This window comes from Furipterus horrens, unplaced genomic scaffold (assembly GCF_987537825.1).
Source record: "Furipterus horrens unplaced genomic scaffold, mFurHor1.1.pri manual_scaffold_13, whole genome shotgun sequence".
Taxonomy (NCBI): domain Eukaryota; kingdom Metazoa; phylum Chordata; class Mammalia; order Chiroptera; family Furipteridae; genus Furipterus; species Furipterus horrens.
Window position 1 is genome coordinate 13287548 of NW_028327183.1, and position 25387 is coordinate 13312934.

Sequence of the window (25387 nt, forward strand, 5' to 3'; positions counted from 1 at the left end):
ATGCCCCTATTCTCCCGACTCCTTGCTCTGCCCACCTCCGCCCAGCCCCTGCCCCTCTTCCCTGTGGCCATCACCACACTGTCATCTATATCTGTGTGTCATGCGAATATGTTCTTTAGCTGATCCCTTCCCCTTTTTTCTTTCCCACCCTGCTTCTCCTTTCACCACTCTGTGCCTTGGCTTCTTCATCTACAAAATTGGAATAAGCAACGGTGCCTACCCTAGGCAGCAGCTCTGAGGATCACATGAAACCGTGAATGGAGAATGTTGTGAACAAGCCTGGCACTTAGCCAGAGCGCAACAACAGCAGCTCCTGTTGCTATTACCTTCCACGTTTCTATTTCATTCTGACTCCAAAACCACGCTCTCCCCACTGTGCACTGAGCATTCAGCTTCCCCATAGCAGAAAGTTTGGCATACAGTAGGTCATCAGCAAATTGTGAATTGCTGGTAAATTCTTTTATGTTCTCCAAAGTATGTGCTAATTAGCGTTGGATGCAGCTGCATGGGGGAGCGGAGGGTATAAGAGCTCTGGAGTCAAACAGGCTGAGTTTGTACCCTGCCTGTGGCACCTTCCAGTGGACAGTCCTGACGAGTCACTCGATACACTCTGAGCCTGTACTTACACATCTATGAAACGGGGCTCGGGGACAGGGCTAGATGCCGAAGCGGCCAGGTCACTGTAGATGGGAAGCCAATCTGTCTCCAAAGTGTCCAGCACATACCAAGGACACCAGAGATGCTCCCTTCCTTCTTCCCTTCAACCTCTTCTTCTCACTTGTCCTCTTTCCTCTCCTAACTCCCTGCCCAGTGGCTTCTTCGTATCTGCGCCCTTTGTTAAGCATATCATTAATAAAGCACTGCACTCCATTGACTGCCTCCTCGTGCGTGTTTGGGGGTGTCTTGTGTTGACCCATTAATCATCTTGACCTTATCTCTCCAGGAAGGGGAGTAATCAGAGACAAGGACCAGAGCCTGCCTCCCCTTGAGTGACAGCGCCTGCTTAGGTATGTCCCACAAAGGCCCATGGAAGAAGTCACCTGCATCAACCATGAAAGAGAACATCTGGCAAAGAGAAGGGCCCAAACCAAGCCATAAAACTCTTGATCTCCCTACCCGCTATGGAGGTGACGTCCACGATTCTAACCCAATTCTAGGAAGACAAAATGGTGGTTCATTGTGAGGATATTGCCACACGTGCTGAAACACGGCCTGAGAAAACCTGTCAGCGCTCCCATATGCACAACAAAACAGCACACGCGCACACTGAAATAATGCAAGAACCACTGGCAGCGCGCATGAGGGCTGCACATGTTCCTGCAAATTCATCAGAAAGAATGGGTGCTCTGCACTCCCTGTCACCCAGAACACAGACGCCGTCTGATAAGTGTGCTCCCCCAGCAATCCTGCCTTGTCAAGAGTGGATTATCAGACATGCAAAACAAGTGTTGTATATGAATTTTGTAAATGCATCACTTTGGGAAAACAGAACCAAAACAAATTGAGGAACCATATAAATAATTACTCTGAGCTTCAACTCTAACATAAAAAGGGAAGGCACACAGCAGAAATGCTAATTAATATGACTGTTTAATTACAGGGGCACAAATTAATAAACAGGAATTACTCCCGACTTCCAGCAGGCAGCCCCTCTCTGCATGTGATTGCAGAGGTGTGGGCACAGGGGTGGGGGATGCTGAGCTTTCCTTTGCCAGGTGCCCAGCTGGAAAGACATCAGGAAGGAGGGAGGTCCTCTCAGCCCCCACCCCTCTGCAGACACATGGACATCAGCAGGTACAAGTGTCAACTAAGTCATCTTCTCTAATTAGGAAATCATTCTTCTTGCAGCTACCAGGGCCCAACCACAACATGCTAAGGACAAAATGAAATACACAATACAGCGAAAGGGTGAGATTTATTAGGTAGCCAGGTCCTCTGTCTCTGTGTTCGTGTCTCTCTCTCTCTCTCTCTCTCTCTCTCTCTCTCTCTCTCTCTCTCTCTCTCTCTCTCTCAACTTGTTTTGGTTTCTGGTTTCCCAAAGTAATGCTCTTGAAAATTTTACGTATGTTGCTTGCTTTGCATGTCTGATTATCAGCTCTTGACAAGGCAGAATTGCTATGGGAACAAAATGCATATCAGACTCAGCCAGGTGGATGGTATCTGCTACGTGGGAGATGATCCCATTATACTGCCGTGAACACCCAGGCCACAAAGGTCAGAGAGTCTGATCTGCCAAAGACCTGTAATTAGAAAGCAGGGTTCTGGAAGCAGAACTCTGGGTGTCTGAGTTTGAAATGTATAAACTTTTAATTACAGTAAGCTTCTTTCTGGAAACAAAACATGCTTCCAATTCTACAATGTACAGCTAGAGCATTCATTTGATCATTTTTTCACATTCAGTAAAATCAGTTGTGTACCTACTATGTGCCAGTCTTGGACTTTGTTCTGGGATACAATGGTGAGCAAAAATTGACCCAGAACCCACTTTCAAGGAACTCCCACGGGCAGTAAGAGAGAATGACACAGATAAAACAATCACACAAATCAATGTATTTCCCATAGCTTTTGATCCGGTTTCACAGGAAGAGAAACGGGGCTATAAGAATGTGTAAAAGTGAAGGTTGATTGGTCAGGAAAAGCTCCCCTGAGGAAGTAATGAATGACTGAAGTGTGATCTCAAAGGTGAGTGTAAATATCCAGTATTTAGAACAAGAGTAATATATATGAGTAGAGAAGAATTTTCTGTAGTTGTTCTGTTTTCTTCCCATCCATCCACTCCTCTACCTGCTCCAACCTAACATGCCCTCTGCTCTCAACACTCTGCCATAGGAGGTCATGTGATAAATTTCATGGACAGGTTTAGTCCTCAGTTTACTTGGACACTTTGGACAGAGAGTTGATCACTCCCTTCTCCTTGAAATCACTTTCTCCTTGACTTCTGAGCCAAAGCTTTACTTGATTTCCTCCTGCCTCTGGATCCTGCCTGGAAATGGCCATTATTCATCATTCTCCTCCAGGAGGGCCTCCAGGCTGGGTCTTGGGCACTCCTCTCTCTTTCTCTCTCTCTCTCTCTCTCTCTCTCTCTTTCTCTCTCTCTCTCTCTCTCTCTCTCTCTCTCTCTCTCTGTTCTTTTCCTGAACAACCTCACTCCTTCCAACAGCATTATGTACACTGTAGAGTTAATGATTCTCACATTTGTAGCTCTAGCCCAGACCTTTCTTTTAGACTCCAGATTTCTATTTTGTTGTTTTAAAGTTCTTAGTTTATGAATCCTCTGATGAAAACTCTGCACAACGCCACAGATAAAGTCACTGAAGAATCTTGACCCCTTCAGTTGTCCCACCTCCAGCTCACTTTTGCCGACACCAACTTGATTGGCCTTTACAGTCCTCCTGACTCTCTTCATGCTGTTCTTGGCGTCCCTTTCTCGATTTTCTTGAGCTCATCTCATACAGGCCGTGTGTTGCAAGTCTGCATTTGGGTTCATTTTCCTTCACATAATCCAAGGCATCAGAAATCATGCCAAAGCCAGTTGTTTTGCCACCACCATGGATTCTGACTCCAAACACAAAGATGACACCTGGTGTGGTCTTATACATTTTGGGTATTTTTTTTTTTCTTGAATTTCTGTCTTGGGTGCCCTTGCCTTCCCAGGGCAAAGGACATCAATGACCATTTGTTTCCACTGAAGTAATCTGCTGATCATGAACTTCCTGGTCTGGAGAGTTACTGTGTGGTTCATGATGGTGGCCGATCTTTAAGCAGCCAGGGAGGAAGAGAGCCAGATCTGTATTTCTAAACTGCCCGATGGACAGCTGTTCTTGAATGTATCAAAGATGCCTCAAACTCAATATGACCAAAATCAATTTTGTCTTATGGCCCTGACTCCATCTCAATACCATTTATACAATTTGCAAACCAGAACCCTAAGCAACACCCATGATTTCTTTCCCTCTTCACTTTATGTGACTGCCTAAAAATTGGCTCCTAAAGATGTCCAGGTCCTTGTCCCTAGAACCTATGAATGTTACCTTATTGGTAAAAGGGATATTGAAGATGTGATTAAATTAAGGAATCTTCAACACCCTAAATCCCAAAATGGAGATCTTATCCTGGATTATCAGGCTGGGCCCTAAATGATCATAGAGTCTTTATGAGAGGGAGACAGAGGCAGTTGTGATGACAGAAGAGACACCATGTGGTAATGGAAACAGAGATTGGAGGGATGCACCCACAAGCCAGCAAATATCCACAGCCACTAGTCTGTGGAAGAGGCAAGAAAAAAATTCTCCCCCTGGGGCTTCCAGAAGAAACCAGCCCTGCCAATACTCTGGTTTTTAGCCCTTTGAGACTCATTTCTTACTCTGGCCTCTAGGACTGAAAGAGAATAAATTGCTATTGTTTTAAGCCATAAGTTTATAGTATTTGTTACAGCAGCAGTAGGAAACTAATACAGCCTACTATAACATATATGCTAACAAGTCATCTTTATATTGCTATCTAAATAATTCCCAGGTGTATCTACTTTTCCCCATCTTCACCGCCCTTTCCCTGCACATTCTTCCACCATTGCTCCGTCTGTGGGCAGGAACAACAGCCTCTGGCTCTCCAAGGCCCACATAAACTTCCTTGTCCTGGTCTCTGCCTTCCTTCCCCTGCTTATCTTGCAATTCAGATACATACTGGTCTTCTTTCAGTTCTTGCCAGGTACTAATCTCATATCTACCACAGGGCCTTTGCACAACCTTCTTCCTTGGCTGGGGATGCTTGTTAATTCAGATAATGGCTTAAATGTTATATCCTCATCATATTCTTTCTGGTCTCCCAGACTGGCTTCATCCAACATATATAACAAATACAATTTTACATTGATTTTTAGGATTGTATAACTTCTATCTAACTCCCCAGCTACTCAGTAAGTCCCTAGTGAAAAGGGTTATAGCTGGTTTTGCCAACCACTATTTCCCCAGGATCTACCAAAGCACCTGGAAGAGAGCAAGTGCTCAATAGGTATGTTCAGATGACTCCCAGAGCCCAGCGGAGTGCCTGGGGGTGTCTGTGTGGATAAGGTTGGTGGTCTCAGTACTTGGCTCTCTCCCATCCCTTCTCAACATGAAGTTAGAGAAAGGGGGCTATCATAAGAAGCAATTGATTGCACTTGGCAATAGCCAAAGGAAGTCCAGAAAGAGAACTTCACCATCCACAGTGCCATCTTCTAAGAACAGGCACCAGGTGGAGTTCTCATTAATTTAGTATTCACAGGGGACAATGGGCTGAGTCTTTCTTTCCCACTTACCCTATCCCTCTCTGTTTCCAGCCCTGTAACATTTCCTTGGTCATTCTCCCTTGGGTTTCTTGGATGAAAGCACTTTTGAAATTATCTAATAATAGACCAACTTCTTTATAGCTGCTCGTGCCCTGGGGTTTACCTGAGGGCACATCGTAGGCCACCTGGGGTTGGAGGTGGCTGTGCATTAAACAAAAAGGTCCCTCTTTATCTGTTTTATATACTGAGACTCCACATAGGATTTTTTATGGAAGGTTTCTGTGACTAGAAAGAAAATAAATTTACAAAAACTATCATTATGTTTTTTGTACCACACTTTCTAGTTTTCAGTACTTTTTTCCATTCAGTTCTCCCATAAACCCATCAAGCTAGAAGGCTATTATTAACTCTAGTTAGTGGACAGACCAGAAAATGGCTCAAGGAACCTAGGTAAATTGACCAAGATCCCAGTACAGGACAGAGCCTGGACTCAAGTCCAGAATATTGGAGTTCATATAAGCCACAGAATGGAGATTTGAGCCAATTTTACCTATTCATTAAGTAGACATCTTCAGTAAATATTTAGTTTTCTTACACAGAGAGAAAATAGAACACCATCTTAACACTGGTTTCCCCTAGGTGGCAAGATTAGGAATAAATTTATTGCCTTCTTTGTGCTTCTCTGTGTAGGGGACCGCTTTGTGTGGTATCAGGACCTGCAGCCTCGATGTGAGCTAGGCCTTGCAAAAGGCCTGTAAGTCTCAACCAGAAAACCAGGAAAGCTGGAGGCAGGCATGACCCAACAGGTGCACTGGGGGTTCCCGTGGGAAATCAGGCTTAAAGAATGTATAGTATGCTTTGAAGCTTGCTCTGCTCTATATATCTCATGCTGGTCATAAACAAAATGTCCACAATATCAGACCGAAAAAAAATGTATGAAAATATGCACCTGGTGATCATCTGGTGCCAGAGCGTCCAGCAGACCTTGACTTAAAGTGATCACGGTGTTCCTTTTGTTGATATCTGTAATCCATTGATATCTGTAATCTGTAGACATTGATAGTAACTGAAGCGTGAGGCTAATTGGTGATTTAAGTATCCTGACTGTATAACCCTACTCATACCCTTTTCAATAAAAGGCACGAGGAAAGGGAATTCAGGGCTCTTCTCCTGAGAGAATTGCCACCTCTCTTCCCCTCCCAGGCAAAAGATTGTGTCCGAGACAGATTATTTCTTTCAACCGCGATCAGGAGACTTCTGCGGGACAGGGTCATCCTCACCGGGCAGTGGCAGACCGCCACATCTCTGTAACTTCTACAATGTGCATGCATTAATTTCATATTTAGAAGGCAGAAGATAAAGAAGTATGATTATGAAAACAGAGGAAGGTCTTCTACTCACCTTGGGTGGGTGAGGAAGGTGCCTAATTGTTTGGAACTGGCTCTGAGCCATGGAGATACAAATAGATGCTATTCAAGGAAGAAAGTGGGCAGTGATACGATACTAGGTAACACTGACTGCAGCAGCTTCTGAAACAGGCAGATCTGCTTTGCCGATTACCACTTGTGTGAGCCTCAAGTCTCTTAGCCTCTCTGAGCCTCAGTTTAGCTCTTTGTAAAAGAGAGGGAATAAACCTGCCTATATTGGCCCAGACTCCTGATAGTGAGTGGCTGAATTTTAACTCACACTAGTTTAGAGGGCAGAAGGGACTCACTGAGTCTCTCAATGAGGCACTGAGGAATCTCACTGCAGTCATGGCTCTTTCCATCTGTGAGCTCTGCCTGCCCCTTCTTCGCTCTGAAGCACCCTCTTTCCATGTGACTGGAAAGGTGGGCACCATCAGGCTTACTCACACCTCCCAGCTTAGCAAACCCGGTGCATAGAAAACCTTTCTTGGAGCCCACATACCAGCCCAAGGATGATTCTGATAAGCTACACTCAAATCCCGTGCCCCCACCCACCCTGCCCAGAACCAATCACTGTGACCTGGTGATAGGGCCCAGCCAATCCTGTGTGCCCACCTCCTGCCCAGTAGCCTGGAGACCCAGCTCTCAGTGATGAATGCTGAAGAAGGCAAACTCCTGACCAAGCCAGGTGGGGTGAGCATTTCCACCGGCCAGAGGGTCCAGTTTATATGTGCTATTAGAAAGGTTAATTAGCTTGTGAAATGCATTAAGTAATTAAATTGCGTTAATAACATTTCAGTACTTAGCAGAATGGAAAGAAAAACTTTAAAATCAAGGCAACAACACAAAACAAAGGAATGTTTGGTCAGAAAACTAAAAATGAAATAGGACCAGCTGCTGTGGACAGTGGGCGACCAGGGTCGGTGAAAAAATCTCAAGATGGCTGGATGAAAACTTGCTTTAAAAGACATTGACTGGGTAGCTTTGGGGACAATCATACTCCCAAACCAGAAAGCCACTGCTAAGTCCCTAAAATCCTGAATGAGACCCTTACCTCCAGGGTGGCTACTCTACCTGAGAATCCACCTGCTCTTGCCTGGGCTTATTACAAGGACAATGTAGCAAAGCCTGGCTTGGTAGATGACTTTGAGAAGAAGTTTACTGCCCTGAAGTTTCCTGTACCAGAGGATAAATATCATGCCTTGGTGGCTTCTAAAAAAAAAAAGAAGATGTGAAAAGTACTGAGTTTTTGTCTCTCTCAAAGACCAGGACGGAGCAACATGAGAAAGAGCTGGAGAAGATGAAGAACATAATTCCCTTTCATCAGATGACCATCAAGGATTTGAATGAAGTTTTCCAGAAACCCAACTACACAAGAAAAGGTATAGTGGCCTCACAAGTCAACTGAAAATTTATAAGCTGGAGTCTGGGGGAAAGCTCTTACCCTTGTATTATAAACTCTGGGCATTAAAAATAATTACATAGTCCTGCAACAACAACAACAACAAAAAGACTTTAATAAATTATTTTAGTTTCAGGAGGAAACCGCTGTGGAACAAGGGAACAGAGAAAACAGGTAAGTGACCCCTGATATGGACTAAATAAACCCTTTATGGCCACCAAGTCCTTCCTTGTGAACAACTTTTGCTGCTTAACTACTCTGAAAATTGGAGGCAAGGATTGCAGAAGATGCTCTTCCCTCAATAAAACTCCAAGTAAATTAGATATTGAACAAGACACTGAGATTCTGGCAAGAATACACACACAAAAAAAATTGGGCCTCAAGCTGCTGGGAGATGATAAATTGTCAGTTTCTCTTTAATAAGATTGGGTCTCATCACCATCTCCTGTAAGGGATTGGCTGGCTTTTGTTGTTAACCTATGAAGATTAAAATCAATTCCCAACTAGAGCTGAAAGCCCCAAACCATATAGCTGCAAATACATCAATCAATCAATCAATCATCTGGTCAGTAGATCAACGAGTCCATATCGAAGGCTCACTCCTGCTGGGCATCCTGGGAGGGCAAAGAATGAGGAAATGTGCCCCCTCTAGATGCTAGGTGAGGGAAGCCGTGCTTCAGAAGGCATTAATTCCAAATTTTAAAGCGACAGGAAACCTGCTTCTGGTAGAATTACCCTGGGTCCGCATGTACCGCCTTCTCACCTGTCATGTCTTACAGATCAGTTTGATTTTGGACCCTGGCTTAATCCACAGACTTTGACTTACACCACTGCCCTGCTCAGATGTGCAAAGGGGCAACATCACTCCTTATATATCTGCTGTGCATTTCATAGGAGGCAGAAAGGAGGAAGACGACCTGGAATAAAGTTCAAGTTCAAGCTCAAGTTTCACCTCCACCATTTATGGCGTTGGTAGCTTTGCATGTTATTCAGCCCCTCTTGTCCCTGGTGACAGCCTCAGTTCCCATGCCCTACCTCCCGCCCCCTGCCCGCCTGCAGCTGCCTGGGAGTCTCCCGTGATAGCGGAGTGCATCAAACCGAACTGTGTTCGGCCTTGATCGGCCCGTCATGCTTGCAGCTGCAAGATAAGCAGGAATAGTTCCTTTTTTCTTCCCCCTATAAAACAACCCCCTCATTCCCTAGGAGCCCAGAGTCGGAGCCATTCACAGCACGGCTCCCTCCCTGCCTGCTAATTCCCTCAATAAACTTCTTTTTTCTGCTCGCTGCGTCTTGATGGCTTTCTGAGCGACTCCGTTCTTACACCTGGTATCTTTAACCACCCAAGCAGACATAACAACATGTGCCTTGTAGCCCTGCAAGGATTAAATGAGATCACAAACGTGCAGGGCTTAAAATAAGGCCTGGTTCAGAGTTAATGGTAGTTTATTAACATTACAATTGCCATTGGTGGTGGTGATATTATTTCGACTATGAGGTGAGTTACTTCTAGGCCAAATTTTTTTTGAAGTCCATAAAAATATGTACAGGCATGTTTTGATCCTCTAGTTTTTCCCTCTCCAAACAGACTTCCTTACCCTGCAGTAATCCTATTAAATTCTACAGGCTTCCTCTTACATGACAAACATCCTGCTTACTTCAGACCAAACAAAAACTAATTGCCCCCTTGTTCATCTGTGTGTGAGTTTGTTTTTCCAGATGAAACATTTCAGACTCTTTCTTGTCCCTTGGAAGTTTTTAACAACAGACACTGTATAAGTTAGCCACAAAAATAGGGTGTCTTGGAGCAAGGAAGTAAGAGTGTGTGAAGCAAGTGGGTCTCTTTGAAGCCACAGTCCTTAATTTCAGCTAAGAAATGGTTGAAAGAGTGTGATATAGACAAGAGAATATAAACTTGGAGGTCAGGAAAGGCAGTGTCTTCATTAATCCTGCCTCCCCCTTCCACTTCCTATGGGCTACTTGATTCTGGGTGTGTTACTAAATCAGTGCAAAATCAACAGTTATTCTTGCCCTTCCGGGAATGAATTTGGCATGTTTTATGAACATTATGACCTTAAATATCCCTCACAGTGACATTAACAAGTCTGAGAGTCATCATGACCCTTGAAGTGAGAAAATCAATGGAGGTAATTCCATGGGAGGCTCTGGAGAAAGAGATTCAAGTTCAAGTCCTAGTCTCACCATCAGCATCAGGGTGACCTTCACTAAGCTGCTTGCTGCTGGCCTCATTTTACTCATCTGAGAATGGGGAGATTTAAACAAGAGGACTGATTAAATGTCTTTCCAGCTCTGGTCCTTGCTCACTCTCCATTCTAAGACTTATCATGTCATAAAATCTTAATGTTTTTATCTGTCCTCTCTCAGCTGCCTTAACAACCACACCTGCAACCTCTTGCTTGGCAACAATAATAATAACCAATATTTGTTGAAAGCAAACCATGGGTCAGGCTGTGCCAAAACAATGACCCAACCCTCCCCCTATTCCTATCCCTCTCTCCTTTAAGACCCAACCCTTGGAAAGCTGCTCTCTGGTTTTGGAATTGATCCATTCCCCCTTGAACCAATCTGGGTCCCCACAACAAAGAAACTGCATACTGAAAGCACAGTGATTCACGGGGTATGTTACATCTGAAGGGGCCATCCCCTTAGTATCCTATGCATGACCCGAGTCTTAGCAGCAGCAGAACTTTACCAACCCTGCGACCAAAGAGCTGAAAACAGGGAGCACTTACTAGAAATCAGAGAGAGAGCATAGGAGAGTCAGCTTCCTTGGGAGAATCAATGACCTTCCGTCGAAAGACACAGCCAGCCAAGAGGTGACCTGTCAAGGAGGCAGTTGGGGGATAAATACTCTTGACTGTGAGAGTTAATTCCAGAAACATAGCATTGGCCTGGGCTATTTTGCTACAATCCCTGTTTCATCCATTCCTGTATCACACTGATTAATAGTGTTCCTCTGTAACTATGGGTGCAAGGCATTTGAGGCTGGTTTGTACCAACTTGTCAGGGTTGTTTAGTGACAACGGTGACGTCTATGATTTGCATTTTCTGATCTCCCACCAGCTCTTGTTTGGGGCTCCCCACTGGCTGGACCCAGGTGGAAGCAGAAGCATCGGAACGTACTGATGACGTCCACGCCGTTCAGCTTCTGGGCAGACAGCCGGTTGGAGAAAAGTGGAGAGTGGTCTCCTCACTGTCCCTCCAGCACCAAGTGTATGGCCCATGCATCCCACTCACTGGGCTCTCCTTTAGATCGGAAAATGCTACATGTGGGGGTGCTGGCCTCATACACATTACCATGAGCCCCCTCAGAGCACACATTCCCGTCATTCATCGCCCTGACCGTCTCAGCACCTGGCACGCAGTAAGTGCACAGGAAGTGTAAGGGGTCTCCAGGGTCAGCAGGCATCAAGAGAGCCAGCCAGCTGCTTGCCTTCCCCAATGCTGGTCATTTTCTTGTTGCTGCCAAAGACCTTGCCAGTTGGTCGACAGCTACAGAGACATTTTGGAAGGTGGAGAGAGACAGCAGAGAAGAGAGAGTGTATCTGCAAGTTGATGCCTAGTCATGACAATTCCCCAAGTACCTCCCCCCTGCCCTGATGACAGCAGATAAACAGAGGTGGGAATCACATTTCAGTGTGACAGCTTAAAAGGCATGTCAAAAAACAATTAAAAAGACCTACAGGAATTTGGTCCAGGGAGACTTTTGTCAGTGTGAGGCTGCTTCCTGTCAGGGCTGATTTGGGGGTGTCATGGCCCACAAGCTCACGATCGGGTCCTTGAATTCTCAAAGGCGGGATCCCCTGAGACTGGGACTGAAAGCTCAGTAAGCTGGGAGAATCTGACCCTTTACTGCTTGTCAGTGCTGAGAAATTACCTGCAATCGGCAGCACAGAACATCTGCCCCGCAGATCTCGGCCCAAGCATGCTACCTTCCCATCCTTGTCAAAACCCCAACTGGGAGGAATAATATTTACAGAGTACTGCCTGAAGGATGCACTGTCCATCAGCAGTTTTTCAGACTACCTTCCCCAGAGCCCAGGAATTCCTGGGGGTGTTCGCTGAGGTGCCCTAGACACCAATCCCCTGCCTCTACCCCAACTGAGAGAATGCCAGGTCTTATCTGTTACGTATGAGAAACTGGGGTTGCATATCAGAAATCACCGTTAAAAAAAATGGATGTGATGCCTTACATGAACAAAAGGCATCACATTAGCCTAAATTTTGTTCTGCAATCAAGCCAAATGGTGAGAAATTCACAAGCCTGGGTCACGTTCCTTTGCTCTGCTGCCCTGATAATTTCTGGGGCCGAGCTGAGCTTCCGTGGAATCCATTGGCCCGTGTGGTGGAAACGCATAGAAACAGCTTACTGAAATTCCTAAAATGTCTCTTAAAGGACTCCTTTCGGTGACTCCCTAACAGCCTTTCTTCCTCTGTCTCAGGAAATGTTGATTCCGATTTGATGATGTCATGCAGCCACTATGGACGGGGAACTTGACCCTGCTTCCAGCTTGGCCTTGGCCATTGGGAAACCCAGGGCTGTCTCCAGAGCCTCCTTCCAACCACACAGAACTTGGGCTCTTCCAGATTCTAATCTCCGCCCCAGCTCCCTTGGTTACTTGTTTTATCATTTGGGATTGTATTTGTTTGTGTGCGATAATATAGCATGCGTGTCTCCTCCCTCCTTTGTGAACAAAAAAGAGGGATGTAAGTATACAAATCAATAAAAGTAAGTGGCCCTTAAAAAGGAAGCAACTCAGTTCATTTGGCTGGGCTTTCACCATCCAGCAAACACATTCTACTTCTGATCTCCTGTCAAATACACTGGTTTTCCCATCCGCTGTTTACAACTCCCTATCGCAGCGATTTTCAACCTGTGTGCCCGCAAGAATTTTTAAAACATGCAATACCTGATTATTTAGTCAGGGGCACTGACCTCTTTTCCCATAGAGTATCAAAAAAAAAAAAAAAAAAAAAAGACAACAGCCAACACAATAGCCATCTAGTGTGAATGAATCAAAATTATACCTAAATTTTTTGTCAGATTGGCAAAAAATATATAATGTAATTTTCTAGTGTGCCACAGAATTTTAGTAATTAGTTTATGTGTGCTGTGAGATGAAAAAGGTTGGAAATCACTGCTGCATCGGCTCCCAGCCTGCTGGCCATAGGAGGACATCCAGGCTCCCTCGGATGGATGGAGTTCCCAGACTTTACAACCCTGTACCACCAGCTCAGCCCTGTCCTGCCCCGGCTTCCTACACCCTATTCTGCCAAAGGGTTCCCCAGTCCCCAAACCACGTCACCATTCCCTATCCTGGGCTTTGGCACACATGGTTCCTCAGCATGTGATGTCTTCCTTCCCTCATCTTCCCCATGGAAAATCCAAGACCAAGAGTGTTTCCACTCCTCTGTCACGCGGACTCTGGCTCCCAGGGCAGCTGGATGTTCCCACTTCCTGTTTCTTCAGTTTGAGTCCCGTCTCTGTTGGTCACTCGCAACACTGCACAGCCATGCTCCTCTGTTAGTCTCTCCCACTGGACTCTAAGCTCCCCATGGACAGTGGGGACCAACCACACTTTCTTTACAGGACAGTCCACAAGGGGAACAGGGCAGAGGGGGCTTGGCACAAAGGAGCTGGGTGTCTGTGTATGCCATGAAAGTCACTTCGTAGGCAGACCCCAAATCATCATTCCATTGCTCACAGTCAACGCCAGTCTTAGAAATGGGAATGGCCATGGGGACTCTCAGCTCCCCGCATCCTGCTCTCCCTGCAAAGTCTGGAATTTGTTTGCCTGTCATCAACCTCATCAACCCACTCTCAGGTTCCTGGCATTTTCTATTTCTGAGTTGAGCAATCCTTATTGATTTTGCTAACAACAGAGGACATGACCTGGGGCTCCATGGAAGCTAACTTGCACCTCTCCTGTCCGATGACAGAGGGAGCCTCCCGTGACAGCATGGCAGAGCCGTGGAGCTGTCCTTGTGTGTTTGCACACCCATGACGCAGTCATAAAACCACACACCCAAGTGCTGAGACTAGAATAGACTACGTATCAGAAAGACTTGAGTTCAAACATCGACTTAGCCACTTACCAAGTGTGTGTGTGTGTGTGTGTGTGCACGCGCACACGCGCACCCTTGGGCAGCTCCTCGTACCTGTATAAGCCACATTTTCCTTTGTACAATAGGAAACATCATATATTATTTTATTCCCATACAAACCAATGAGAAGGAATAGCTCCAGTTTAATAAGTCACTTAACCTCCCCATGCTTCAGTTTCCTTACCTAGAGAAGGAAAACTCTGACTCCAAAAAACCTCCGCTGCCTTGCGGCATACCTCTTCAGGGGAAAGGCTAAGGGAGTAAACCCCGACAGAAAATCCGGAGCCGGAGTCCCTAAGGCGGTTTGACGTTGTAGTCAACACCGGCAACTCCTGCGGCGCTCCTGAAGCCAAGCTGTATTGACTCCGTCTTTCCCTTGGACCCTTCAGCTGCAAAGAGAGGGGGGGTCTGCTGCATGGGCAACAGCAGACCCTCCATATCACCCTGCCCAGGCTCTGTAGCTTCAGCTTCACTGGAGAGGACACTCCAGCGTCATCACAAGATGTCGATTCAAACTGGGAGGAGACAGATACCGTGTCACTCCCGAGTTGGACTGCACAGCCATTCTCGGTGGTGCAGATAGACTCTTAAGAAGCTACACCATCGTCTCTCAAGACGGACGGCTGCCGACGAGTGTTGCGATCATATACATGCCTAGTGCCTTGGGCAGCGATGAGAATCAAATAAGAAAATGTATGTATAGAACTCAGCACAAAGCCTAGATACAAAGGCTTATTTATTGTGTATGGCCATGTCTTCAGAATATGAGAATTTTTCAGCCTTTTTATGTATTTTCTACTCATCCAGGGTCAACTCAACCTATGGCTCCGATGTGTGTTATACTGGGTTGACGAAAAAGTTCATTTAGTTTTTTTCTGTAAAATAAAAGACACGTTTTTCATTTTCACCAATAACTTCATTGATTTGGATATTTTGAATGTTGGCTATCTTCTGCATCGTGTAATGTGGATTATTCTCAATCAATGCCTTAATCTGATCGCCATCAACTCCAACTGGTCTACCTGACCATGGAGAATCGCCCAGTGCCCGAAACTTCGCAAACCACTTTTAACACACTTGATCAGTCACAGTCCCTTCTCCATACACTGCACAAATCTTCTTTCACGTTTCAGTTGCACTTTTACCTTTCTTGAAATAATGAAGCATAATATGCCAAAAATGTTGCATATTTTCTTCCATCTTCAATATTAAAATGGCTACACAAAAATTCACCAATTTTGATAAGTTTTTTTGAAATGCATGCTGAATGACAGCTGTCACAATGCAATCTAACAAAATTGTTTCGAATGAAGTTAAAGACAACAATGTACTACTAGAGCTATCTTAAGGGAAAAAGCAAACTTTCTGGCCAACCCCTTACTTACTGGCATTAGGCTGTTCCTGGGAGGGAATCTCTGCCAATTTGGACAGACCCCTTTGATTCCTACTTACACACTGAAGCCACACCCATTGTCTGCCAATGAGCTTCTTGATGCCTATGTACTTCCGAGCTTTCTTGCCGGGTAGCACCCCTTGCCAAGCTCTGCTGTTGTTGAGGGCATCCTCTGTGTCCCCAGCTAAGGCTCCAGTGACACCCTTTTGCCCAGAGCGCTGGTCACCACACTCTAGATACTGTCTTCAGCCTGCCAACCTGTAGTCACTCCCTCACCTTGCCCTGAGACTGCTCACATCCTTTCTAACACACCACTCCAGTAGGGGGCTCTAGACTAAGGGGCTGTCCCTCCCTCTCAGCTCCACTCCAAGGCAACCAACTGCAACATGCATAGCCGGGCATGGAAAGCGACAAGCACAGAAAAATCCCTGACCCATTAAGGAAAACCTTCACTGTGCTGGTGCCCAGAGAAAGAAGGAATTTGCCCATGGCCAGGCCTGGGGGGGGTGGGGGTGTGTGTGCCACTTTTCTTCCTGAACTCTTCACACTCCCAAGGGGTGATATTTAGTTCATGATGCTGGAGGTAGCACCATCACCAGAGATATTTCCTTGATGATTAAACATTAAACATGCAAGTATTTCAAAGCATTGGAAATAATTCCAAACTAATGAAGAACTAATTGCTTCACTCCGTGTATTCAAATAGTGATGTTATTTAAAAAAAGATGCATTCTTATGCCAACTGTTGCATCAATTAATTGCAAATTTTCCAACAGTTAGCTGTAGTATGGTTTAAGCATATGAAAATAATCTTTTGATTAGCTTTCATTTTGAAACAAATAGACAATTAGACCAAAGAAATAAGTGTGAAAATTCCGCTGGTCTTCCTTTTTCTTGGGGGGAAGGGCAGCGAAGAATGCTTATACAAATAATGACTGTATCATTGGAAATTATTTCCTTGGCTAGTCTAATGGTTATTACAGTAATTTCATCTTTTCCCTTTTACTTCCTTTTATTTCTTACAATTTCATACCCCTACTGTTTTCTCCAGAAGCCTCAAATATAGAACTAGATAAATAATAGCTTTTTTCAAGAATGTCTTTTTGAGCAGAGCTATTCAAAATAACAGCCAACTCTTATTAAAAATATCCTTGTACACATCACTTGTGTTTAAAAAGAGAGGAAAAACGTGTTTTGGCCCCTGAGTCTTTCATTCTTTCACCCACCCTGTGAAGCAGGACTGGGACTAGGGTGAAAGGCAAGGCACCAGGGGCATAAGACTTAGGGAGGCACGTACTCCCAGGTGCCGACTCTGTACTTGCATGGCCCTCAGAACACGTGTCTCCTTAAATTTTGTGACCTGGCTGCCTTTGTTGCCTCACCTTAGTCCCAGCCCTACTATGAAGAGTCATGGAGTACCTACTATGTGCTTGGTGCTGCTGGAGAACCAGTGAACAATGAGGAAGGGACTACAGAATCTATGTGCTCCAAACCCACTTATGCTGCACGTAAGGGAACTGGTGCCCAGAGAAGAGGAAGGAACAGGCTCAGTCTGCTATGGAGAAAGAAAAGAAAGATCGGCATGACAAGGTTCTGGTCCCTGTCCATTGTATTAGAAAACCTTTGGGGGACCTTGCCTGCGGGTGCAGCATGTGTGGGAGGTCAGAAGCCTCAAATGGGCAGTGTTACCATGGAAGGCACACTACAGGGCAGAGCAAAAGAGCTGAACCTGAGGAAATAAAAATTAAAGACCATTCTTTGAGCTGAGTGACCTTAGGCTAGTGACTCAACCTCTCTGAGCATGTGAGTCATTTCTTTAAATGAAGATAATATTTATGTCACTGTGAGCACCAGGAAAACTAGGTGGGTTGCACAGTGGCTGACAGGGAGTAAAACATAATAATGACAATAGGTACCATTTTATAGGTAATGTACTATGAGCCAAACACTATGCTAAATGCTCATCAGCATTGTATCACTTTCTCTGCAAAGCAACCCATGAGATAGGCATTGCAAATTGGATTTTATCGGTAAGGAGACAGGCTCAGAGAAATAAAATGATGTGCCCAAGTTCATTAAGTGGCAGAGTCAAGATTTAAACCAGTTCCATCAGTTTCTGATGTTCAAGGTCTTAACTGTTATGCTAAAAGAAAGAGAGAAAATGGAGCTCAAATTTGAGAAGACACTATGGCTTAGCAGGATTCCTAAGGAAAGTCCTATCGATTTTAAATCCATCATCCAATCCCCTCAGCTACCATCACAAACAAAATTAATGGTGCCCAATAACAACATCAGCAGTAAGAGTAGGGTTGTAATCTCATCTGGATGGAAATGACGTATAAGAGGTGAAAAAAAATCAATTCCTACATGATGGTACAACCGCATTGAGATATTCTGAAACCTGGAGCTACACCCATGGCATGTAAGAGAATCAGAACTTAAGAGTAAGAGGGAATTCTTGCTTCTGTGTTATCCAACCTCCCTGGCACCCCCAGTGAAAAGGGTCCATTCATTTCATCAGGAAACCCCCTCATTACACTGAACTGAAATCTGCCTTTCAGTCCCATGGGGCCACACAGACACACAGCACCCCAGGACCAGCCCTCGAGAGGCCTCCTCTCCACAACAAAAGTCCCCAGTCTCCCACCCATCCCCCATCTCGATGCCTTAGTATCTCAGCAGCTCTCCTTGTAACCTCTGGGATTTTGACAGACGTGGTGAAATCCCAGCCCCACCACCAGAGCCAACCTTTAGGAAGCCAATTACCCTCTGAGAACTTCAGTTTCACTTTTTATAAAGTAAAAGCAATGACAGCGACCTATTGGAGGGTTGTTGTATTGAATGAGATGAAGCACATAAGTACATTACCCGCTCTACATAAGCACTCAGTAAATGCTAACTCCTGCCATCCTTCCTGTGGCTATTTCAGAGGGAAGCGGAGACCTCTGGGGAGGCCAGAGGCAACGGAGAACAGGGGATTCCAGACGGGCCAGCAGGCCAACCTGAAAGGGGCAGAGCAGAGGTGAGGTCAGGCCCACCCTCCCAAAGGGTAACCAGTAAACAAGCAGTTGCTATAAACAGTCCTATGGGGACTCTTCAGAGATGGAGTTTCTGCAGCTCCATTCAAATATCACTTTGGTTCTGCTATATTATCACCAGAATGTGCTCTCACAAATCATTCTGTGACTTGGCAGAATTGACCGAAATGGGATCCCAAATCATAAATTAAAGGAGTGGACATTTGCCACGGCACATTCATTTACACCACTTTGTTTCGCTCTTTCAACGGCTAGGACACTCAAAGCTCCCGGCAGGGCGCGGTGGCCACAGCAGAAGGAAGACGCGGAGTTAGGACGCATCCTTGTCTCTCTTCCCCGGAAAACAGGAGTGAGCACGTGCTGCTGATGTGCCGTGATTCGTGGACGATGCGGGCGGTGGGGGCAACTCAACTCAGAGCTGTCAGAGGTCAAAACAAGGAGAGCAAATGATAAGGACCCGAGGGTGCCTCCTCCTTTTCTTCATCGAGGACTGGTGAGTGCATGGATTAAAAGGTGACTGAAACTGGGCCTGTGCACTTCATTCCTGCCCCCTCCCTGGTTCCTACTTTTGCTGCTGGGATAAAATCTCTATCCCTCCCAGAATTGGAGGCAGCAAAAAGCCGCATCTGCTGGTATTATAGGAACATCTTAAAAACCCGACACAGCCATCTGAAAAAGATTCTGCCTTTTTACAGTTGCCCAGAGGGAAAGAACGCCCTGGATACCCAGTGGCCTGAATCTCAGACATTAAAACCATCAGGTCAGTTAAGATCTTGACCTTTCTAGATGCAGCACCACCCACCCCACCATTCAAGCTCTGAATGAGATATTCCCCCGTCTCACCTACTGGCAGAACGGACATGGGCTCCTGGGCCAGCAAATCGCATGAAAACTGATCTAATCTGAGGATCAGTAAAAGATTCACATGAGGAAGAAAGTTTTTGAGATCTAAAGAAGGAATTGGCATTAAAGAGCCAAAGGGAGGTTGGAGAGCCGGAGGCAGGTCTGGAGGCAGGGCAGCCAGTATGTGCAAAAGCTCTGCAGCAGGAGGGAAGGCGGCTAATAATGTAGCTGAAGGGCAGACGACCTGTGGGCTGGAATGGAGAGTGGGGTGGGGACTGGAGGGTAAGGGGTCTGGCATTAGCATGAGCCCTGGTGAGAATTTCCGTTGGAGTAACAGGTTGACATGATTAGATTCAAGTTGGGTGGGGTGGGGAGCCAAATCTGTTTGCTGTGTGGGGACTGGACTAGGTTTTGCCAAGAGTAGGAAGAGGTACATAAAATAGAGGGCTATGACCATGGTCTCCATGAGGGTGATGAACTTGAACTTGGACAGGATAGCTGCAGGGGAGATAAAGAGGGGAGGACATATCCCAGAGATATCTAGGAAGTAAAATCAGCAGCACTTGGCAATGAATTGTCTGTCTACGGTGGGTGAGAAAGACTGAAGCGTCAGTTTTGGCCTTAGAATTTATCTAAAAGCTCACCTGTGCGAGGTAATTCAAAGTCTAACATAACAGGCTTCGTAAAATTAGATTTGATCGAAAAGTAGAACAGTGGCAGGCTGCTCATTTGGCTGACATTGGAAAAGGCACACGTGGTGCTGGGCTGCCCTTCCTATCCATTGCAGTGCCGTGAACTGGGACACTGTGCTTGACATCTTCAGACCATATTTTCTCTTTGGATCTGCTCTGGAATCTGTTTGATGCAAAGTTATTCTAATGTCAGTCTGCAGAGAAAGCACTACTGACTATTCTGTGAAGTGGAAATTCAGAAATGCATTTCTTTCTCTTTAATCTCAACAAAAAGCTACATCAGGACACCCAGACCCATCCCAACATTACTGTGAACTCGCTATGTGACCTCAGGCGATTTTCTTTCCCTCTCTGGGCTCTCACAGCTATTTTGAGAATGCAGCACCAAGCAATCTGTACAGCAACTTCCGGCACTAACATTCTTTACACATGTGATGCCATCTCCCCATACACAGAGAAGAATATGTTCATAATTGCAGGTAATTGAACTTCTGTTTCACACTGAGTATTGCACACTCAACTCCCTGTTTTAATTCAGAAAGTTCTTTTCAACAAAAAGCAATATAATTTACAGTCAATTTTGAAACAAATTTGCTCTAATGAAACATATTCCAAGCAGCAGCAACGCTTTTATAAGACTTACATTTTCCTAATGGGCGGCAGGCTAAGGGAAACATCAAAATATGCTCCAAATCCGCAAACCCCGAGAACGCACACCACGTAACACTGCTGTTTGTTCCCAATAAAAGGAGTTACGTGTAAACCTGCACAGCCGGGCTGCTCGGGTGAATTTTCCGAATGGTACCGATTTATAGCTCAGGCCTGCCCGGCGCAGCACACCTGACGGCCGCCTCGCCACGTCCCGCAACGGAACATCTGCTCTTAATGTCTCAGAACCGCGTCCAGGAAGATACTTGCGCTCTCTGCACAGAACCGTAGATTCAAAGGTAATGCCCCCCCACCCATCCTGCTGCCAATACCTTACTTTGGGTTAGATCCTCATCATCCATCTCACGGACCATGGCAACAGCAGAGAGACAGGTCTACCTGACTCCAGCTGCCCGTACCTTCCTTTTCTATATTCTGTGTCAACTTCCAGAATGTTCTTTGTAACATGCACACCTGTCCTACCCTCCCCACTTGCTCCACCAAAGCCCTCTGCTGCTCAGGATGATGTCCAAGCCCCCAGGTATCTCATTCCAGGCTTTTCGGGAACTGATTCTGGGCCACTTTTCCAGTCTGACCTGCCCAGACTCGGTGCACACGCCACCTCCCCCTGACACACACCAGCCATTCCCTCTTCTCACAGCATGACATCCTCCTCCTCACTGGCTTATTTTTATTCATATTCTTCCCTTCCTCTGACATTTTCTTTCTCATTCTCTGCTGAGTGAACACCTGCTCACGAATTCAACAAATGTTGGAGCACCTACCACCTGGCTATGAATGGCAGAATACCTTGGCCCAACTCTACCAAAAGAAAAATGAATTGAGATTTCATACTCTCGAAGCAGGACTGTTCTGAAGGATACCAGCAAAGCGCTCTTCTAGCACAAGGATACAAACACCTAAGTGAGCACGGGTCACCTGGGGACTCACTAGGAGGCAGATCCTGACTCAGCAGGTCTTGGCCGGAAGGTGAATTTCCTAACAAGTTGCAAGGCAGTGGCCCGTGCTGCCAGTCCAAGGACTTTGAGTAGTAAGGACATCATCTTTACCGTAGGAATCACTGGATTCAAATCCCAGTCTGTTGCTTCCCAGCTATGCAGAGTCAGGCAAGTTACTTCCCTTGTCTGAGCTTTAGTTCTCTGATATTGATGGGATAACCAGCAGGTAGTGGTTATTCAATGACATGTTCTCAAGGAACTCTGGGATGAGTTAGAAGCACAAGAAAATGGACCATTCAAAGTATAACAAGATGTGTGCTCTTACTGGGGTATGGGCCCAAGAAATGCTCAGAAGACTTTCTAAAGAAGGCCATCCCTGATTTGAACATTTAAAAAATAAAAAAAATAAAAAAAAGGAATGAGCCATTCAAAGATGTGGGTACTTTGGGTGTAGAGAGTCGTCCCTCCACGGAAAAGAGACAAGGGGGAGAATGAGTGTTGGGGCAGAGAAGTGAACCGGCTACATGAGGACATGAGGACGGGTGCCTGCTGGGCGGCAGGGAGGGCTGAGAATGAGGGCGTGTGTGATGGCTGAGTGGGGAAGACAAGAGCCACTGGCGGCTTTAAGCCGGGGAGTGACCTGGGCAGATTTGCGTCTTCGTTTGATATCCTGCGCTGTCACATGGCAGGACCCAGATTAGAGGAAATACCGCTGGTGCTGCAGAAAGGGGCCTGTCATGTGCCTTAGAAATGTTAGTTAAATAAACAAGTGAATCAATAATTCAGTCATCCCCTTTCCTGAAATCACAGATTTCATTCCTAATATTTTAAATAATTCAATAGGATAAACAGACCAATCTCACTGCTCCAGGTCTCACCAGCAAACTGTAAAACTATCAGGATTTAGTTATATTCGAAATTGCTACTAACGCCGGGGTGGCACTTCCTAATGTGACTGGTCTCCCCGGAAAGAAATCGGTAACAATGAAGAAGAGCGGCTACAAAATAAGTAAGATGGTCGAACTCTGTAAAATTCTTTACCCCGCGGAAAGTGTTTCCATCTGCCTCATCTTATTCATGGTCTCTGCAGCCTGGGGAAGGAAGCTCAGATAATGCAATCGCTGCCAGCGGGCAATGTCCCCAGAACTCTGAAAGCTTGTTTCCCAAGCATGTGCCAATGGACTTTTTGGCTGGTCCAAGAGAATGTTTACATTGGGATGCAGCAAATGAGAAAAATGAAGTATTTATTCACTTTAATAGGGTTGCCTTTAATTCTGAGATTATCTGTGTGCTGTCTGGAGGGCGGTGTTAAAATGTCCTTCCTTAATGAAATGGTTATTGATGGTAGAAGATATTTTTGTTACTGTCTTGCTTTATTTTATGTCCTTACTCAGCCAAAGAAGAAGTTTCTTGGTAAATGTCATGTGCTCAAAAAACCTTCTTGGACATTGTAAAGGTTTCTAAGACCTGAGAGGGTGAGGTCCGCTGTTCCACACCATTTAGAGGGCCGGTGCGGAACACAGTGGACCAAGGTAAACAGGTTTTGTTGAGTGAGTTTTATTCCCTGACCTGACACCAACTCATTGGTCATGGCCGCCTGGAAAATGTATCGGAAAGTATTCTGAGTCTCACCTGTGTTCAGAAGGGGAACGTGTTCTAGAATCTGTTAGTAAGACCTGCTATGGATGAGAGAGAGAAAGTGATGATCCATTTACACTGGTGTGCCAGTAATATTGAACAACCATGCTCTAAAGAGAAGAAAGGTCCTGATTTGTATTTCTGACCGATATCCATGTTAAAAAATCCCCCTCTGCAGACAATTTCAAGCTTCAAGCTGCCAACACTGAAAGCGGCGCTGGGAAGCAGTGCACATGACGGGCCATCACCACCTGTACACTGGCTGTCCTGGTTCCAGATAGCAGGGAGCCGTGGCATGCATGCGGCTCAGTCTCCCACGCACAGATCACACTGTTCCTCCCCTTGCTCACACGTCCCTAAACACAGTCCTTCGGTCAGAAAAGCCTCATACACTTCTTACACCAAATAGGGTCATTTTATCGATTGTTTTCTGTAGCTCCAGCATGAAGTTAGATGGGTGATCTCGTGGACTCCTTGTTGGTGGGAACCATGACATTGAAGCATAAACAGCAACAAGAAACAAAGCTATTAAAGTAAATTCCATGGGTGGAACTGATATCATTGTGGCTAAAGGAGGCTTGATTGATATTTGCCTCCTCGTTATGGATGCAATAGAGACAAATGCCTATTAAACAACTAGAACTTGTTATCTAGTGACCAAAATTAATGGATTCAAGATGGCATTTCTAGGCCAAGCAAGACAGCTTTCTGAAGAGTAGCAAATACTAATATTTACTAAAATATCAAGTCATGACATTAAACTTGACATGTAGAGCCCAAGAAGGAACTACAAGAATGAGTGCTGGCTTTGTCACCTGGCTTAGGGCACATACAACTTGCACCCCACCCCTTGTGATGCTAGCCCAGCCTCTCCCCACTTAGCTCTGGAGTTCAACTCCCTGGGTTGAGGGGGAGCCAGGAGGTCGGTCCACACTGCAGTTTTAGGATCTGGAAGTAGGTAGGGGATGAGAATGAAATACTATGTTCAAAGTAGTAGATCCATGCAAGATTTCCCGTGTACATCGGAGCAGGCTGCACACAGCACAACTCCAGGAGGCACCGTTCTATGTGAACATGGCAGCCCCACATCGATAGAACCTGGAAGTGAGGCAGGATCAGGAACGAACAGTCAGTGATGAAGACAAAGGAGGATTAATGAAAGAAGTCAGGAAAGAAAACAAAAACAGTATTGGGATGGCTACAGCTGAGCCAGTGAGTAGGTCTTGCCCGAAGAAGACTGCATTGTATGGCTGGGGAAACTGAGACGCAGAGAGGGAATTGCTCCTTGCCCAGGAAATGCAGGGACTGGCAGAAAGAAGGTTGTTGCTTGGGTGATACGATCTGGGGAGAGGCAGCCCTTGCAACTCCAGCCCAGGAGCACTTGTAAACTGAGCAAGTCAGCAGACACGACCAGGTACAGAATCATGGATGAGCTGGGAGTCAGGGAACGGAGTTCCAGGGAAGTACTCCACACGCAGGCCAAAGGTGGAATGGCCCGGTCGCAGGCAGTCAGCACAGGATCTGCTCAGCGCCTGACCCCACCTGCTATCTGAATTCACTCTCCTGTTTCTTCTCACCCTCAGCAACCAGCCCAAAGTCACACAACCATGCTCCACAACCCTGCTTTTTACAAAAGGTACCAGATGACCTTGCCCCAGGCCAGTCTTCCATCAATGGCCCCTCCTGATGGTAACTGAGATCGGCAGATTAGCACTGCCCCAGGTGGAGATACAACCTGAGGAAGGAGGGAAAGAATATTAGGTGAGTGAACTATCATGTCAATCATAGGGTAGAAGTTTTCGTGTGTGTTCTCTCTGGCACACACACTGCCCGATCACATATTCACAACACCCAGAGGGGTAAGAATTCTGTTCCACATTCTCCGTATCAAAGAATGGAAGCTCAGAGGAGAAGCAGCTTGCCCAACCTCCCACAGCTAGGAAGCTGCAGACCTGGAACTCAAATCCAGTTATGTCTAA

The 25387-nt window shown here is 45.8% G+C and overlaps 1 long non-coding RNA gene and 1 pseudogene across 1 annotated transcript in view; one reads left to right on the forward strand and one right to left on the reverse strand.

The window, feature by feature from the left end:
* LOC149994037 (uncharacterized) overlaps positions 1 to 25387 on the reverse strand; it is a 425899-nt gene that overhangs the window by 287972 nt on the left and 112540 nt on the right. The gene's annotated exons all lie outside the window — the stretch shown is intronic.
* Positions 7612 to 8090, forward strand: LOC149994038 (ATP synthase peripheral stalk subunit d, mitochondrial pseudogene; annotated as a pseudogene).